Genomic DNA, 20,287 nt, shown 5'->3' with positions numbered 1-20,287 from the left:
AAATAGCAAGTCCAAACCTTTGAACACGTTGGATGACCAGTTATAACCCCAGTGGCATAATTTGAACAAACATTCACAGGCAATTATGCTGAGATGGATGCGCGAAAACACGAACAGTTTTTCAACATTTCCCAAATTAAGTGTACAAACTTGTGAACACTTGGTGTGGGCAGTACTGACCCCGGGTGCATAATTTGAACAATTTGCGCGAAATACAGACAATAGAGCTAATAAATTGGCCTTATGGCTTTCAGCAAGAACAAGGCGGAGTAATTGACAAAATCAACTGCAGAACCAAAAAGCAAGTTGTCTCCCTTTAATCCTAGACCTGACTTTACATGTTAACATGGCTACAAATAGAATTCGCTCATGCAGACCTGACTAAAACTAGGTTAGCTAAAATAGCATTTTTTTAAACTATCAAGGGCAATACTCTTGGCATTGTTTTGAAAGGAACCAAGCTCAAATATATATTTAAACACTGTACAAGTTTCATAGAAATACAAGCAAAACTGAAGATTGTATCGTGTTCACAAGCAATTGTTTACAGACGCATATACTACGTAAACATAACCATCTCATAAGCTCTTTGGCCAGTAGATCTAAAAACAACAAAGTATAAAAAGGGAAAGGTCAGTGCCTATTTGGTATGTTGGGTTGGGTAGGCAAAACTAATGGGTTGGGTTGCCAAAACTAAATGTTTTTTTTGTTTTTTTCCGAGGCCTAATTGGTCAGGAATTCTTGTGGGCTTATTTGTTTTTAAATAATAAGCAGGGATTTTTATATGTTTTGTGGCCAAGCTGACAGAAAATGTTCTAGTAGAAGAGAATGTGTAGTAGACATATATAGGACTGCAGGGACACACCCACTACATGGAAGACACACGTTAAATGCAATCCAATTACCTTTTAGTTCTTGAAAGAAAATCTAAATATATAAAGTGTTCTTTTCTAATGGAGAAATATAAGTTAAAGCAGAATGGTTGCAAAATCACTCAATATATGTTTCAAAAACTAGGACAAAAACCCCAAAAATATGGCAGTGATTAAAAATATATTAACAAATTACATAGACCATGGTTGCCAGAGACTATTAATATTAACTAATGCTTAAAAGTCACTCAACTGCAAAAATGTAAAGAGATATAGCTTGTTACCTATAACATAAAACAAACAAAACAATGTCATATAAATCATGACTCCAAACCAAATAATAAGAATAGCAAAAAGAACAGGCTTCAAACAAATAACAGAACTACCAAACAGAGCCAAAATCAAACCTTAAAACACTGACTTCACGCATTTAACATGTACATAAAAGAGCTAAAACCAAACTAAAAATATACCAGCCTTCATATTTACAGCATGGTTGCCATGGGGAGCCAAAAACAAACTAACAATACAACAGACTTCACATTTATAACAGGGCTGCCACGAAGAAACAATAAAATCTAACAATACAAATGGCTTTAAAACCATATGAATTTTACAACAAAAAGAGAAAAACAAATACAATACACAATAATCCATACATATAGCAAGACAACCATAAAAAACAGCAACATACAATCTTGCAATACACCAAACCATACATATAGCAATCGAGGCTACCTAAAAACCAAAACCAAACTAACAACACAACAGTCTTCATACATATAACAAGAATTAACTAAAACAATCAAATTACTTTAAACATATAAAAAGTTAACAAGCAGACCATTAAAACACTCTAACAATACAACAGAACGTGTGTATAAAGCATGGATTCTGTAAAGAGCAAAAAGCAAAAACAAATACTTCATAAATTATATGGCATGGCTACTTTACGATTACAAACACAAATCAGCCTACGATTCCATAACATGACAACCTTAGAAAAATAACAAAGAAACAAACAAAAACAATACAGAGCCAAAAGAAGACAAAAAGTTCAACAAACTACATACAAATAGCATTGCTATAATTAAAGACTTATATTACCAGATTTCATACAACTAGAATGGCGCACTACTCTAAAACAACACTTAAAAATAGTTACAATTTCAACACACTTCATACCCATCATGGGTACCATAACAGACAAAAACAAAACTAATATTACTATATGCTCTTAACAAGGAAGCTTACCATAAAAAAAACATAATAAAAGTACCAACACATTTTACCCGACACATGTGGCCATAAAAGGGGAAAAAACAAACTAAAAAATCACAATACACATACATATAAAAAGACTTCTATTTCATGATCAGATTAACAATACAGTGTCACACACAATAAGGTACAACAGACCTTATGCATGAAACATGGTTTTAATAATGTAACACCAATTAACTAACAATATATTAGACTTTATACTATTTGCATGGCTTCTTCAAAGAAAACAAACACTAAATACACACAACTTCATATATAATTGTTTTAAACAAAACATGACAATAACATATCAAATACATAATTATGGCTTTGCTTCTAATAAACCCCAAAACAAAGCTATCATAAAAAAGACAAATAAGCAATTCTCAAGACTTCTTTCAAATAGCATGGCTGAAATAAAGAGCCAAAACAAACTTACAACACAGCATACTTCATATATACAGCATGGATATAATAATAAGAATAAGAATAAACAACAACAATACAACACAAATCATACACACACAGGAAAGCTTTCACAAAAATAGCAACACAACAGATTAAATACATGTTACATGGCTACGAAAAAGACACTAAAACAAACTAACACTACACCAAACTCCATACACAGAAACTGGCTTTCATAAAATACAAACAATATAAAAATACAACATATTTAACCCATGTTACAATGAAGCATGGCCACTATAAAGATAAAAAGATAACAATACATAAGCCTTCATATGTTTAGCATGGCCACAATGAAGAGCCAATAAGATAACAACAATACACATATTGCAAAAATAGGGCATGCTACAAGATGGAGCCAAAAATAAACAAACAACAAAATCAATACATGTAGCCTGGTTATCATAAAAAATAAAAACCTAACAATGCACCATCCTCCATACATATAGCATGGCTGACATAAACTGACAATAATCAAACAGACAATACACAAGATTTTATACATAAAGCATGTATACAATAAAGAGCAAAAACTATTCAAACAGTATTCCAGACTTCATACATATAGCCATAAAAATCAAACCAACAATACACAGGCACTTATATAAATATATAATTGTTATTATATATTAAAACACAAAATAACTAACAACACAACAGATAACAAAGCATGGCTACCATAAAGAGCCAAAACAAGCTAACAAGGCTATAATAAAGAGATAAATATACAATACACGAACAATATACCATACTTCATACATTTGATGTAGCATGCCTACAGTGAAAGGTCAAGCACAACCTATCAATACACCATACTTCATATATATATATATAACATGGTTATATATAAGAACCTAAAACAACCTAACAGTACACCAGACTTCATTCATTTAATATGGTTACAATAAAGAACCAAATACATGTACATCCTAACAATACCTAAGACTTCATACAGGTAACATGGCTACCATAAAGAGCCAAACATAATCTATCAATACAACATATTTCATACATAGAGGAAGACTATAATAAAGAGCCCAAAACAATCTCATATTGCCCCAGACTGAATACATGTTGCATGGCTTTAATAAAAAGCCAAAACAAACAATACACCAGGTTTAATAAATAAAAACGATAACATTCTAATAATACAATATTATAATACTTCATACATATAGCATGGCTGCAATAACATGACAATTGTAGTCAAACTTGCACTACAACAGACGTTATATGCATAGCATGGCTACAATTCATAGTTTTTAAAACTTAAAAAAAAACAAAACACCAAACTTTAAACATGTAGGATGGCTACCATATAAAGCCCAAACAACAAACAATATGCCAGAATCTATACATAGATATTGCATGGCTACAATGATAGTACAAAAGCAAACTTACAAGACAACATACTCCATCCATTTGATATGGTATTAAGGTAAAAATAAAAAAAAAACTGGGAGGGAGTTTTAAATAATCAACATAAATCAAAACATATACCATAAAATATGAAGATCTAAAACATCAGTATGGAGCCAAATCAAACGTAAGAATAATGTGTATAAGTTGTAATGGCCTATAAGAAGATGCAAAGAAAAACTTACAGTACATCATACTAAATGCATAAAGCTTGGCTTTACAAAGAGTAAAAACAAACTTAAGAGTTCAACAGACTTCATACATATGGCATGGCTTCAACGAGTAAAGCCAAACTTACGATAAAACAGACTTCATACAAGCATCCGCTTAACAAAGAGTAAAAACAGACCAACAATACAATAGGATTCATAAATATACATGGCTAAACAAATGGAAAAAACAACAAATTTACAAAACAGCAGATTTCATAAACACAGCATGGCTTTACAAAAGGAAAAACAAACTTACAATACAACAGACTTATACAAACAGCATGGCTTAACAAACAGTAAAAACAAACTACAATGCAAAAGATTTCATACATACAGCATGGCTTTACTAAACAAACTTACAATACAACAGACTACATACAAACAACATGGCTTTACAAACAGTAAAAAACAAACTTACAATGCAAAAAAATCATACACACAGCATGGCTTAACAAAGAATAAATAGAGTAAACTTACAATACAAAAGACTTACAATACAAGAGCCTTAATACATACTTAACATACAACATGGCTTTACAAAGAGTAACTAGAAATGTGTCCATAGGACACGGATGCCCCCACTTCGATTTTTTGTCACAGAAAATAAGCCATAATGATTATTCAGGATAATCTGCACAAGGGCAAATCCTTTTCAAAAATTAGATCGGATAAGATATTTTTTAAGTATTGTTGGGAAATAAAGGGCCCTAACTCCTAAATGATTAAAGCGATTTCCATGGCTATCGAACTTGATCAAGGTATTATGGTCACAAACATGTGTTAAAAGTTTGGTGAGGATTGGACAAACAGTTTTCAAGAATTAGATCGGAAACAATCTTCGGGACGTATTTTTCAAGTCTTTTTTTGCAAATAAAGGGCCGTAACTCCTAAATGACAAAAGCGATTTCCATGGCTATCGAACTTGATCAAGATATTATGGTCACAATCATGTATGTAAAGTTTGGTGAGGATTGGACACATACTTTTCAAGAATTAGATTGGAAACATATATTTTTGAAGTCTTTTTTTGCAAATAAAGGGCCGTAACTCCTAAATGACTAAAGCGATTTCCATGACTATCGAACTTGATCAAGATATTATGGTCACAAACATGTGTTTAAAGTTTGGTGAGGATTGGACAAACGGTTTTCAAGAATTAGATCGGAAACAATCTTCGGGACGTACGTCGTACAGACAGACAGCCGTACGTACGGACAAGGGCAACCCTATATGCCGCCACTTTGTGGGGGCATAAAAACAACTTATAATACATCATACTTCATACATACAGCATGCCTTATCAAAGACTTTACAAGGAGTAAAAACAAACTCACAATACAACAGACTTCATACATACAGCACTACATACATATATACTTCATTCATACTATTTACATTTATAATATACAATAAATTAAACGAGTACACTAAGCTAACATTACAGCATGGCATCACATACAGTAAAAACAAACTTACAATACAATAGGCTTCATAAATAAACATGGCTTTACAACAAGTAAAAACAAACTTACAATAAAACAATGTTCTAACATAGAGCATGGCTTAACAGAGTAAAAATCAATCTCACAAAAATACTACAAATGTTATACATACAGCATGGGTTAACAAAGAGTAAAAAAACAATCTTCTAAAAATACTACAAATGTTATACATACAGCATGGCTTAACAAAGAGTAAAAAACAATCTTCCAAAAATATTACAAATGTTATACATTCAGCATGGCTTAACAAAGAGTAAAAAACAATCTTACAAAAATACTACAAATGTTATACATACAGCATGGCTTAACAAATTGTTAAAAACAATCTTACAAAAATACTACAAATGTTATACATACAGCATGGCTTAACAAAGAGTAAAAAACAATCTTACAAAAATACTACAAATGTTATACATACAGCATGGCTTCACAAAGAGTAAAAAACAATCTTACAAAAACACTACAGATGTTATACATACAGTATGGCTTAACAAATAGAAACAAACAATCTTACAAAAATACTACAAATGTTATACATAGAGCATGGCTTAACAAAGAGTAAAAACAATCTTACAAAAATACTACAAATGTTATACATACAGCATGGCTTAACAAAGAGTAAAAACAATCTTCCAAAAATACTACAAATGTTATACATACAGCATGGCTTAACAAAAAGTAAAAAACAATCTTACAAAAATACTACAAATGTTATACATACAGCATGGCTTAACAAAGAGTAAAAAACAATCTTACAAAAATACTACAGATGTTATACATACAGCATGGCTTAACAAAGAGTAACAAACATCTTACAAAAATACTACAGATGTTATACATACAGCATGGCTAAACAAAGAGTAAAAAACAATCTTACAAAAATACTACAGATGTTATACATACAGCATGGTTTAACAAAGAGTAACAAACAATCTTACAAAAATACTACAAATGTTATACATACAGCATGGCTTAATAAAGAGTAAAAACAATCTTACAAAAATACTACAAATGTTATACATACAGCATGGGTTAACAAAGAGTAAAAAACAATCTTACAAAAATACTACAAATGTTATACATACAGCATTGGTTTAACAAAGAGTAAAAAAACAATCTTACAAAAATACTACACATGTTATACATACAGCATTAGTTTACATAGAGTAAAAAACAATCTTACAAAAATACTACAAATGTTATACATACAGCATTGGTTTACATAGAGTAAAAAACAATCTTACAAAAATACTACAAATGTTATACATACAGCATTGGTTTACAAAGAGTAAAGACAAACTTACAGTAAAAGTTATGCAAAGGAGTTCTTATATATACCATGGCTTTAAATATAGGAAAATCAACCTTACAATACAACATTTTCTTTACTTACAGCATGGCTTTACTAACAGTAAAAACAAACTTACAATACAACATATTACATACATACAGCATTGCTTTACAAACAGTAAAAACAAATTACAATTCAATAAGCCTCATACATACAACATGACTTTACAAGAAGTAGAAACAATCTTACAACACAACATACTTCATAAATACAGCAGTTCTTTGAAAGCAGTAAAAACAAACTAACAATAAAACAGACATCATACAAACATACATCATGCCTTTATAAACAATAAGAAACAACTTTACAATGCAACTGACTTCATATTTACAGCATGACTTCACAAACAATAAAAACATTTTACAATATAAAGGACTACATAAATATAGCATGGCTTCACAAACAGTAAAATCAAACTTACAATACAACAAACTACATACATACAGCATGGCTTTTCAAAGAGTAAAAACAAACTTACAATACACTGGCCTAATGCATACAGCATAGCTTCCAAACAGTAAACACAAACGTACAATACAACAGACTCCTTAAATACAGCATGGCTTTACAAACAGTCAAAATAAACTTACAATACAACCAACTTCATAAATACAGCATTGATTTACAAACAGTGTATCATCCATGCAATACAACAGACAACATGCGTGAAGCATGGATTCACAAACAGTAAAACAAACTTACAATACAAATGACTAACAATACAAAAGCCTTCATGCATACTTAACACACATCATGGCTTCACATGAGTAAAAACAAATTTACAATACAACAGACTTCTTACATACAGCATGGCTTTACAAACAGTAAAAACAAACCTACAACACAAAAGACGTATAGCATATAGCATGGCTTTACAAACAGAAAAAACAACAAATTACAATACAACATAATGCACACATGCAGCATGGCTTTACAAACAGTAAAAACAAATAATGATACAACAGACTTCTTACATGGTTTACAAACTGAAAAACACTTACAATACAAAATACTTCATACATATAGCAGTGCTTTACAAACAGTTAAAACAAACTAGCATTATAACATACTTCATACCTATAGCATGGTTAAACAAACAGTAAAAACAAACTTACAATACAACATACTTCTTACATATAGCATGGCTTTACCAACTGTAAACAAGAGGCCCAAAAGGGCATATGCTCTACTGACATGGCTCTTGTGGTCATTTCAATCCACAGCATGTATGTATGGGTAAAAGGCAACAGACATATAGTTCACATTTTGTGTTTGGGTTACCTGAAAACATTGCACGTTCAACATCTGAGCCCAGAAAGAATTGTAAGCAGAATAGTTGCATGAACTATTTTAATATGTGCCAAGTAAAAGTCATCTGACAAAAAAATGCTTTCAAAACTGTACTCATGGTATTTTTTTTGGTAGTTTTATAAATTTAAATGAGTTGGTCAAAAGGTCAAAGTCAAGGGCATCCGAGGACAACATTGATCAATTTGAACAAAGATTCACAAGCAATTCTGCTGAAATGGATGCAAAAACACACAAAAAGATTTTCAAACCTATCCCAATTTAATTTTACCAAAACTGGAACCCTGGGTGCGGCCAGTAATGACCCCAGGTGCATAACTTGAACAAACATTCACAAACAATTTTGTTAAGATGAATGTGCAAACTACAGACACTTAGAGCTAAAAAATGGCCTTTTGGCTTTCAACAAGAACAGGGCAGAGTAATTGACAAAATCAACTGCAGTACAAAAAGCAAATTCTCTCCCTTAGTCCTAAACTTGAGTTTACACATGTTAACTTGGTTAAAAATAGAATTCGCTCATGCACCTGGCTAAAACTAGGTTAGCTAAAAATAGCATTTCTTTAATTTAAAACTTTCAAGGCCCTTTATCTAGGCATGCATATCCGGATATAGCCGATTTTCGAAAGGAACCAAGCTCTAATTGATATCTAAATACTGTACAAGTTTCATCGAGATACAATCAAAACTGAAGACTGTATCGCGTTAACAAAAAAATGTTTACAAGAAATTGTTTACAGACGCACTAACACACGGACGCACGCACGGATGCACATACTACGTACACATTACCATCACATAAGCTCTTCTTGCCTTTGGCCAGTAGAGCTAAAAGCTAACGTACAACAGACTTCATACATACAGCGAGGCTTTATAAACAGTTAAAAGAAACTTACAATACAACAGACTGCATACACACAGCACGGCTTCACAAACAGTTAAAACAAACTAACAATACAACAGACTTCATTCATACAGCGCGGCTTCACACACAGTTAAAACAAACTAACAATACAACAGACTTAATTAACCAAGCTGATATTAAAATGCAATTCACTGCATAAGCCAAAAACAAATTTACAATATACTTCCTCAGATAATAGAACATAGACTATTGCTGCCTAAATGAGCCAAAGCATTCAATATCACTTGATACATGGCTTCTTGATGCAGGAATTATGGCTTTAAAGAAACCAAAAACAAACCAACAACACTAACACAAAGATTTCAAGTTTAACACAAAACACTGGAAAAACAAGACAATATATGACACAAACTAACCAAAAGTGCTATTTAGAGGAGCCAAAACAACCTGACGTAACATAAACAACATAAGCTTAAAGCTTCATTTAATGTGGCTATTATAAATAAACAAAAAATAAATAAAGCCAAAACACCACACTAAAAATCATGATATAAAGAAACTGAGGCTTCCAAAACAGAACTTAGAATACATAAAAAACTTAAGACACTTGAGCACAATCATGTCATACACTAACATTGGCTACCATAAAAATAGCTAAAAACACAGCAAATATAAAACATTTTTTTCCGATATAGATCTTGCTATAAATGAGCATAAAAACACAATTAAGACAACATCATTCAAGTCACTCAATACAAGTACTGTGGCTACAATACAGGCACAAGTTTAAAAATAAACAACACTACTCTAATAGTATAATAGCATAACCAAAGTTGAGTAAAAATATTTTTCATCAAAGCATAATACATTTACCATGACTAACATTAAAATTACAATAAAATCCTGAAAAACATATATCATGGCTCAAATCAGAAAGGCAAAGTAGTTCTAACAATACAAAGAAGAGTAGAATGTTACTTTGCATGTTTATGAATGTTGTTGCACCTACTTTTTGAACATACACAATCCCCATGAAAAAAGAATGTGAGTAAACAATAATATATTTATAAGTCTGTTGATTGTGAAGTTTTTGGCCTTTGATAATGAAATATATTTAGATTTAGTTTCAAAGAACTTACTTTATACTTTGTAAGATTGAGATTTTCTGTACACCTTTTGAGAATACAAACAGGACGTTATGCACTAATAATGTACCTCGTAATAATATACCTCGTAATGAAAGATATTGTTTATGTTGTAATCGTAGGGACATAGAGGATGAATATCACCTCATAAGTATTTGTCCATGATATCATCAGTTACATGTAACTTATTTAAAACAATGCTGTTTATAATGTATATATTCCATCTGTATTCAAATTCCATCAGTTATTGGAATCATGTAATAAAAGGATGCTATGAATGTTTGTAAATATATTAAAGAATCAAGTGTTATACTCAACTCACTTAATAATTTAACTTGATATAGTAGCTCTGAAACATACCCTCACTGCCAAAGTTAACATATTACTTATTTGGTATTCAATTTACATAGTATGTTTGCTTATTTCATATTTCATTATATTCTGTTTGTAAGTTTAGACATGTGGAATGTTTATATGTATAACTATATGTATTATGACATGTACACTTGTAAAAGTCTTGTAGATCCTTCTTTGAATAAAGTTTTAGACTTCTTGTAGATCCTTTCTTGAATGAAGATCTTTAATACTTTGAGGTCATTTCAAAATGAAGATCTTTGCTTCTTAAAGGTTCTTTCTTGAATGAAGTTCTTGACTTCTTGTTATGGTTTCTTTCCTGAATGAAGTTAATCGTTTCTTGTACATGTAGTACCTTTCTTGATTAAAGTTCTTGACTACTTGAAAGTCTTTCCTTGAATTAAGTTCTTGACTTCTTGTATGTATGTCCTTGAATAAAGTTCTTTCAAGAATTAGGTTATTACATACTTTAAATTCCTTTCTTGAAAGAAGGTAGTCACTACCTGCTTGTGATCTTTTGTTATTTTAATTGTTTCAACTCTAATCCCAACCAGGGGTTTGACTATGGTCTCAAAGAAATATTAAATTACTGCAAACATTAATGTATACACAAATTTATTAATACAGACTCACCTTAAGACCACAATAAACAATACACCAAAGCTACCAATTAAAGAATAAGGTTTTAGTGGCAGGTTTGCGGTTTGGTACTGGGCTTGTCCATGCAGTTTTCAGCATTAGAAGAAGAGAAGAAATGGTGCCAGAAGAAAGCGGATGATTGAAATATCCTTTGATTGATGTATAGTGACTGTGTAACATCGGGAAGGACACACACACACATATGTTGAATGTGGTTATATTTGGAAGGACAACGAAATAAAGTGGTTGTGGTTTTGTTTAAAAGGACACAGTCATATTGAGACTGTGGATTTGTCTTGAAAGACACAGACATAAGGTGACTGTGGTTATATCTTTAAGGACATAGACATATGGTGACTATGGTTACATCTGGAAGGACACAGCACTATATATTCAAATGAAACTACTAATGGCCAGACATGATTTTTGCTAGAAAATAAAAAATAGGGCTAAAAATTAAAATAGGGCTAAAACACTAACCCAAATTACTTTATCTATGATATACTAATACATCTATTTATGCATCATCTATGATTCTTTTAAAATGTATACAAAAATTACCTATGGTCATTCACGGCAGGGTATCACAACTTCAAATGATGGTTAATGAAGCTTATTTGCGGGGTTTCTGAGCAATTGATACTATTCATTATGTTTCATGTTTGTTAGTCTATTTTAGTTCTTAATACATTTCTATTGATTCTAAAATTTCAAATTCCATCAAGTTAACAGAGCCCTGAAGGCCCTGTATCGCTCACCTGATCCAGATTCGAACTTGGCCTAAAGCTAAGCAATATAAACATTCTGACTAAGTTTCATGAACATACAGTCACGAATGTTACCTCTAGAGTGCTAACAAGCTTTTCCTATAACTTGACATAATGAACTAGTTTTTAACCACACATAACCCGGATTAAATATTGGCTTAGAAATTATTAATATAAACATTCTGACCAACTTTCATGAAGATACAGTTATAAATGTGATCAATAGAGTGTTATCAAGCTTTTCCTTTTCTTATTAACGTGACTGGTGCCTCCTACCTTGAACTCGTTCCTGCATTATTTACTGCCTTTGGTCAATTCTTCAATTCTTTCACTGCCCATGGTAAGTTATGATATTGTCCAATGTTGGTTATATCGGCTTATACAGTAGGTTCTATCAGCATCCATGGTTGTTTCTATCAACATCCAGGGTTGGTTTTACCAGTGTCCATGCTTGGTTCTATCAGCCTCCAGTATCCATGGTTAGTTTTCAGTACGCATGAAAGACTAAAAACAGAACATTTTGGTCATGCCATCTAGTTTTCCATATACCATGCTATGTCCTATCTTATCATACAAGTTCCTTTCTACATTATGCAACTCAAAGTCAACCTTTTAAGTTTAAACCACTTGTCCCCTAAGCACTTCCATGAAAGGCCAAGTTAAAAACAAAACACATGGCCTGAAAGAGTTTTATAAGGCCACCTTAGGAGCACTTCTGTTAAACAATCTGGCATGTTGTTAGTGGAGAGTAGATTACATTGATTTATCGTTATATAGTGAAACTAGCCCTGCATAATGTTGGCAAAGGTTAAAGCAATCCAACATAGCTTGAACAAAAAATATAAAGGACCTTTAAGTTGTAATTTATATATATACTGTATACAATTACTGCATTGATTTACCTTTATCTTTTACTTAAGTGTATGCTGACCATCCCTGACTGTCACTGCCACCTATGGCCATCCAACCACAATTATTCTAAACCTTTCAAAACCTAAGGTTATTCTAACTAAAGATTGCTTTTTTGAAAATGCGCTTGTCCCCGCTATTGTGTGTTGGTATCTGAGAAAAAATAAATGATGAACATGAAATTTGTAATTTTGGACTGGAGATGAACCAACAGTGAAGTTTATTCAACCGTATTATATATTTAAGCGAAAAAGAGTTGTTGATTAATCCTGGAAAATGTAAACAAATTTTGCATTGTTTGAAGTTCCTGGGCGCAAGCGTTATTCAATTATTGAATGGAAACCATTTTTTCAGCTCAATATAATCATGACCTTGACCTTTGACCTACTGATCATAACATCAATAGGGGTTAAAGTGTTCTCGAGTTACTGAGCGGTAATCGTTTCTTCACATCAATGTCACAGCAACCTTGACCTTTGGCCTATTGATCTCAAAATCAATAGGGGTCATCTACTAGTCATGACCGACTAGCATACCAAGTATGAATTTCCTGGGTGCAAGCATTTTTTATTTATTGAGCGGAAACAAAGTGTGATTTTCAGACTGACGGTATTAAGTCAAGTATTAAGTTCCTGGGTACAAGAGTTCTTTAGTTATTGAGCATAAATCATTTTTAAGCTAAATGTCACCACCAAAATATCATTTTTTACTTGAAGATAATCTTGAACATTAAACTTTTGATCTCAAAATCACTAGGGTTCATCTTCTAGTCATGATCAACTAGCATACCAAGTATGAAATTCCTGGTTGCCAGTGTTTTTTTTAGTTATTGAGTGGGAACCGTTTCTTCAACTGAAGGTCATGGTGACCTTGACCTTTGACCTACTGATCTCAAAGTCAAAAGGAGTCATCTACTAGTCGTGAACAACTAGCATACCAAGTATGAAGTCCCTTGGTACAAGCTTTTTTTTAGTTATTGAGCAGAAACCATGTTTAAGCTTAAGGTCACTGCCAACATATCCTTTTTTTTCCTGAAAGTAACATTGACCTTTGACCTTTCCATCTCAAAATCATGCACAACTAGCATACCAAGAATGCATTTCCTTGACTCGAAGGATATAAATTTATAGAGCGGAAACCATTTCTTCACCTCAAGGTCACGGAGACCTTAACCTTTGACTTTGTGACCCCAAAATCAATAGTGGACGTCTTCTAGTCACGACCAATTAGCATAACAAGCGTTCTATAGTTCTTGAGTGGAAAACAAAGTGTGATGTACTGACTGACCTACGGACCGATGGACTGACATTCTGACTGATGGACAGGGCAAAAACAATTTGTCTCCACATGAATGGGGGAGACATAAATATTAACTGTGAGCTTGATGAGGTTATTTGGCACATTTTATTGTCACTGTTGAATTGGGAGGTCAATATGGGGGTTTCTCTCAAATGCACAATGATATAAAACCACTTACTTCTTGCAATGCCTTAAGAGCTAATGCTACATAAGGTCATTAATTGGTTCTATAAACTTATTTATCTATAGGTTCACACATGCATTCTGGAAATTAAAGACACATTTGTGCTAAATGATAAAAAATAATGTTGTTTTCCATTGGCAATCACATTTATGACAAATTTGCAAAAGTGGTACCAATCTGAAAAAAGGCTATATTTCGGAGATAATTTTTTAAAACATTTTCTTAATTTGATATTAGCAGAGCACTAAAACTTTTAGGCTGATTTGGTATGTCAATTTTAAATTCAAACTTTTATAAGAGTTTGAAATGATACAGTCATATTGCTGGCTATTTACCAACAATTCTGTGTAACCGAGTAATTGCAATTATCACAATAAACTATAGTTTTTGAAACATCAGAATACAAATAATTATTGTCTTATTGCCTTTTCTTCGACTTAACCATCTTTATTAATCCGCTGACCGTTTTCAAGCCATTCCCTAACAAATCAGCTAGATATGACCTGATGATCTCTTTATTTCATATCGTGTTAGACTTGTATTGATCTTTATGCGCGTAGCTTTATTAAAAAAACGATTATTAGGAAAATTGCTATCAAATATTCGCGACACCTTTGCCGTTTCTAGCCAGAATATTGGGTCGCGGTCGCCCCCGCTCCTACATGACTACAATGGCACGATGGTATATAATCACTAGTAAAAATGTCAACTTGCCTTGTCAACGTTTACCAAAGTACATCAGTTATTATTTTGGAAAAGTCTTGCATCCTTTTGTAAAACAAACAAAACGAAGCTTAGGCAAAGGAAGTCTGGAAATTAATATGCAAAAGCTTACCATGCTGCTCAGGAAAATTATTTCTGGCTAGAGATGTTGCATTCACAGCTCTGCTGGTAAATCAGACTGATGCTTCAGAAGTCCATGTACACCCACAGCAGTATCTGCAAGAGGAGCGTAAAAATCTAGATAACTGCATACAGGGTAATTTATTTCAGAAGGTTTTATCTAGCATTGAGACATTCACAGTTTTGGTAAAGAAGAGGCCGATAAGGGCCTATGCTCTACTGGCATGGCTCTTGTGGTCATTTTTAATCAAGAGCATGTATGTATGGGTAAAAGGCAACAGACATAAATATTACATTTTGTGTTTGGGTTACCTGAAAACGTTGCACGTTCAACATCTCAGGACAGAAAGTATTGTAAGTAGATCTCTCTGCATAAACTATTTTACTATGTGCCAAGTAAAGGTCATCAAAAAATGCTTTAAAACTGTACTCATGGTCGAAATTTATGTAGTTTAAAAAAAAGAAGTTGGTCAAAGACACGGGTATCAGAGGACAGCAATCAAAATCAATGTTTAACATTAATGCTCATTTTGAACTGTGTTGCTTGTCATTGCATTTTAGTAACAGTTACTTTGACCTTAGGGACCCTAAACGCAATCTCATGAAAGGTATCAATAATATCTTCCTTCATACCAAGATTGATTAAGATATGTCAACCTTTTAATGTAATACTAATGTTATTCAGCTTCAACTTTTTTCTATTTTTAGAAACAGCGACCCTGACCTTGTATCTAAGGACCCCAAACGCAAACCTATGAAAGGTGTCCATAAACATTTCCTTAATACCAAGTTTGGTATGTCAACCTTAACTAATACTTTAGTTTCAACCGTTTTACTATTTTAGTAACAGTGACTTTGACTCTAATTAGGACCCCAAACACAAGCCATGAAAGATATCCATTAACTCTTCCTTCATTTCAAGCTGGTTCAAGATATGTCAACCTTTACTAAAGTTATTTAGTTAAAACTTTATTTTTTATTTTTAGAACCAGTGACCTTGACCTTTGAAACCCAAAACGCAATCCAATGAAAGGCATCTTTAAAGTCTTCCTTTATATCAAGTTTACTCAAGGTATGTCAACCCTAACAAAAGTAAATCTGTTTTAACTGTTTTTTTAAGTAACAATGACCTTGACCTTGACTCTAGGAACACCAAATACAACCCCATGAAAGGTATACATGAAATCTTCCTAAAGGTCAAGATATGTCTACTATTACTGAAATCGTTCAGTTTCATATGTGAGTTTGACGCCGCCTTTCTGCCCGCCCCAATACCGTCATTTGTCGTCACATAGTGAAACCTAGTTAAAAAGGATATATTTTCAACGTTTACAATTTATTAATTTGACGTTTAATAATCAGTGCATGACAATATTCTGTAAAACATGCATTTAAAATAAATGTGTATTTAAATTGGCCAGCACACATGCATTTGAAATATAAATGCAGTAAAAAAACACTTTAACTTTGATGATTAGTTGAATATTTCCATATTTAAAAACAAAGTTTAGTTATTATTCAAACACAAATGATTTCTTGCTAATTGTCTATTTTTATTGTAAGGTGATTAGACACTCATAAATGTTTGTGGCCGAATGAATCAGATATTATCATCACTTACAAAATATGCACAAAAGGGCATGTTTACCTAGATAAATGTCTTAGGCCTAGAAAATATGCAATGAAAACGGTAGAATTGTATATTTTTTTGACAATGCCGATATACAGACATGTTTGTGTTCTCAATACGGAATTTAAATTACTTTCACGTAATCGGACAATTTATTTTTTATGTGGCTGCCAAATACATGGACTTTTGCATTAAAATAGTATTGTTTCACGTATCTTTGTTTTGAATATGAAATGCAAGAGTGATATTACCTGAAGGTGAATGTGAAATTTTAGCAAAATGTTCTTCTTGATATGCTTTTTTATTATGACTACGGTTACAATATTGAAAAGAAACCTCACTCAGGTAGAGATACATGTACATGTGGGTTGAATACATCTTCAATGTACCTTTAACATATCGAAGACTACCGCTGTTGAAACTTCTTTCTGTGTTATCATCTGTGTTTTAATATATCAGTCTACACTGTCAGCTCCTTTCGATTCCATATTGTGAATCTGCAATGAAGGACAGCATGCATGGTTAGACTATGCATAGAAGTAAAAGAATCATATACTCTAGGGGAACTAGCTTGTGCATCTTAAATCACACTGTCTTATGGGAGAGTGGGTACATCTATGCAGCATTATTGCAATTGTATTAGTATTGGAGGATAGATCATGCCAACTCGAGTATGTGTTTACCACCATTTTGGTGGTAGTTTTTGGATATTTGAAGCAAAATGAACACAACAGAACTACCAAGAAAGATTCATAATTATATGGATTGAAATTTTATGATACTGGCACAATTTAAGAAATACAGTGTTTCTTTTACGCTATATAAATGTATATAGAAATCTTGTTTTTGTTTAACAAAGGTTGTAAGGCTAATTTCTCCACGTGAAAGGAAGTGATTAACAATACCCCTTTGAATACTCTTTTTTTCATACTTATGAAGTGCTGTCCAGATTTTCTTTTTTCCTGAAATCACACCTTTCACCACGGTTTTTCTTATGGGTAAACTCAAAACGGAAGTATTTTAACTGAATTCCTGTTATTTGACCTTTTAAGTGTACCCAGTTATTAAAAATAACAAGAGCTGTCACAATATGTGACGAATGCCCCCGATTGTGACATTGACCTATGAACAAGGTCAGTACATGAAAAGTTGATCTTGCCTTTACATGTCAAACACATATGGCAAGTTATTTTAAATTGCCTCTAGACATAAAAAATACCACCCATACTTGACAACCGACACTGTTATGTTCTTATATATGCAGCATTCCATTGTGAATAAACACCAAGTGTGACCCTGACCTTAGAGATAGGGACACGGGTCTGTCATGCGACACATCGTCTTGGTATGTGGAACACATGTGGCAAGTTATTTTAAAATCTGTCCATACAAGGGAAAGTTACAGCCCCGGACACGACAACCTTATACTCTATGTCCTTATATGCAACACTCCGTTGTGAATAAACACCTAAGTGTGACCTTGACCTTAGAGGTAGGGACACAGGTCTTGCACGCGACACGTCATCTTGGTATGTGGAACACATGTAGCAAGTTATTTTAAAATCTGTCCATACAAGGGAAAGTTACAGCCCGGACATGACAACCTATACACTAAATCTTTATATGCAGCACTCCAGTTGTGAATAAGCACTTAAGTGTGACCTTGACCTTTGAGGTAGGGACACGGGTCTTGCACGCGACACGTCGTCTTGGTATGTGGAACACATGTGGCAAGTTATTTTAAAATCTGTCCATACAAGGGAAAGTTACAGCCCGGACACGACAACCTATACTCTATGTCCTTATATGCAGCACTCCATTGTGAATAAACACTAAGTGTGACCTTGACCTTTGAGGTAGGGACACGAGTCTTGCACGCTACACGTCGTCTTTGTATGTGGAACACACGAGGCAAGTTATTTTAAAATATGTCCATACAAGGAAAGTTACAGCCCGGACACGACAACCTATACTCTATGTCCTTATATGCAGCACTCCATTGTGAATAAACACTAAGTGTGACCTTGACCTTTGAGGTAGGGACACGGGTCTTGCACGCGACACGTCGTCTTGGTATGTGGAACACATGTGGCAAGTTATTTTAAAATCTGTCCATACAAGGGAAAGTTACAGCCCGGACACGACAACCTATACTCTATGTCCTTATATGCAGCACTCCATTGTGAATAAACACTAAGTGTGACCTTGACCTTTGAGGTAGGGACACGGGTCTTGCACGCGACACGTCGTCTTGGTATGTGGAACACATGTGGCAAGTTATTTTAAAATCTGTCCATACAAGAGAAAGTTACAGCCCGGACACGACAACCTATACTCTATGTCCTTATATGCAGCACTCCATTGTGAATAAACACTAAGTGTGACCTTGACCTTTGAGGTAGGGACACGGGTCTTGCACGCGACACGTCGTCTTGGTATGTGGAACACATGTGGCAAGTTATTTTAAAATCTGTCCATACAAGGGAAAGTTACAGCCCGGACACGACAACCTATACTCTATGTCCTTATATGCAGCACTCCATTGTGAATAAACACTAAGTGTGACCTTGACCTTTGAGGTAGGGACACGGGTCTTGCACGCGACACGTCGTCTTGGTATGTGGAACACATGTGGCAAGTTATTTTAAAATCTGTCCATACAAGAGAAAGTGACAGCCCGGACACGACAACCTATACTCTATGTCCTATATGCAGCACTCCATTGTGAATAAACCCCCAAGTGTGACCTTGACCTTGAGGTAGGGGCACGGGTCTTGCACGCGACACGTCGTCTTTGTATGTGGAACAAATGTGGCAAGTTTTTTAAAATCTGTCCATACAAGGGAAAGTTACAGCCAGACACGAGTTATTGAGCCGGACACACGGACGGACGGACGGTGCGATTTTAATATGCCCACCTTCGGGGCATAAAATGATTTTAAATAAACAAGAGGGCCCTGAAAGCCCTGTATCGCTCACCTGATCCAATAAAGATCATAAAGAATAACATTCAGATCAAGTTCCATCAATATATGGTCATAAATGTGACCTTAAGAGTGTTAACATGCTTTTCCTCAATTTGGCCTGGTGACCTAGTTTTGACCGCACATGACCCAGATTCGAACCTGAGCCAGAGATTATTAATATTAACATTCTCACTAAGTTTACTGACGATACAGTCATAAATGTGACCTCTCTAGTGTTAACAAGCTTTTCCTTTAATTTGACCTGGTGACCTAGATTTTAACCCCAGATGA

General features: G+C 33.6%; 1 long non-coding RNA gene across 4 annotated transcripts in view; it reads right to left on the bottom strand.

Moving 5' to 3' along the window:
- LOC128212327 (uncharacterized) overlaps positions 1–20,287 on the bottom strand; it is a 42,795-nt gene that overhangs the window by 8,799 nt on the left and 13,709 nt on the right. For 3 of the 4 annotated variants that reach the window (XR_008257432.1, XR_008257434.1, XR_008257435.1), the window contains exons 4-7: positions 17,420–17,527; positions 15,393–15,496; positions 13,068–13,227; positions 12,442–12,669 (exon numbers count right to left, since the gene is read on the bottom strand). This is a non-coding gene — a long non-coding RNA (uncharacterized LOC128212327). The remainder of the gene's footprint in view (positions 1–12,441; positions 12,670–13,067; positions 13,228–15,392; positions 15,497–17,419; positions 17,528–20,287) is intronic. The other variant, XR_008257433.1, reaches the window with a different exon arrangement.

Source organism: Mya arenaria, chromosome 12 (assembly GCF_026914265.1).
Source record: "Mya arenaria isolate MELC-2E11 chromosome 12, ASM2691426v1".
Classification (NCBI taxonomy): Eukaryota; Metazoa; Mollusca; class Bivalvia; order Myida; family Myidae; genus Mya; species Mya arenaria.
The sequence above is the reverse complement of the archived record's forward strand: the minus strand, read 5'-3'. Positions and strand labels throughout refer to the sequence as shown.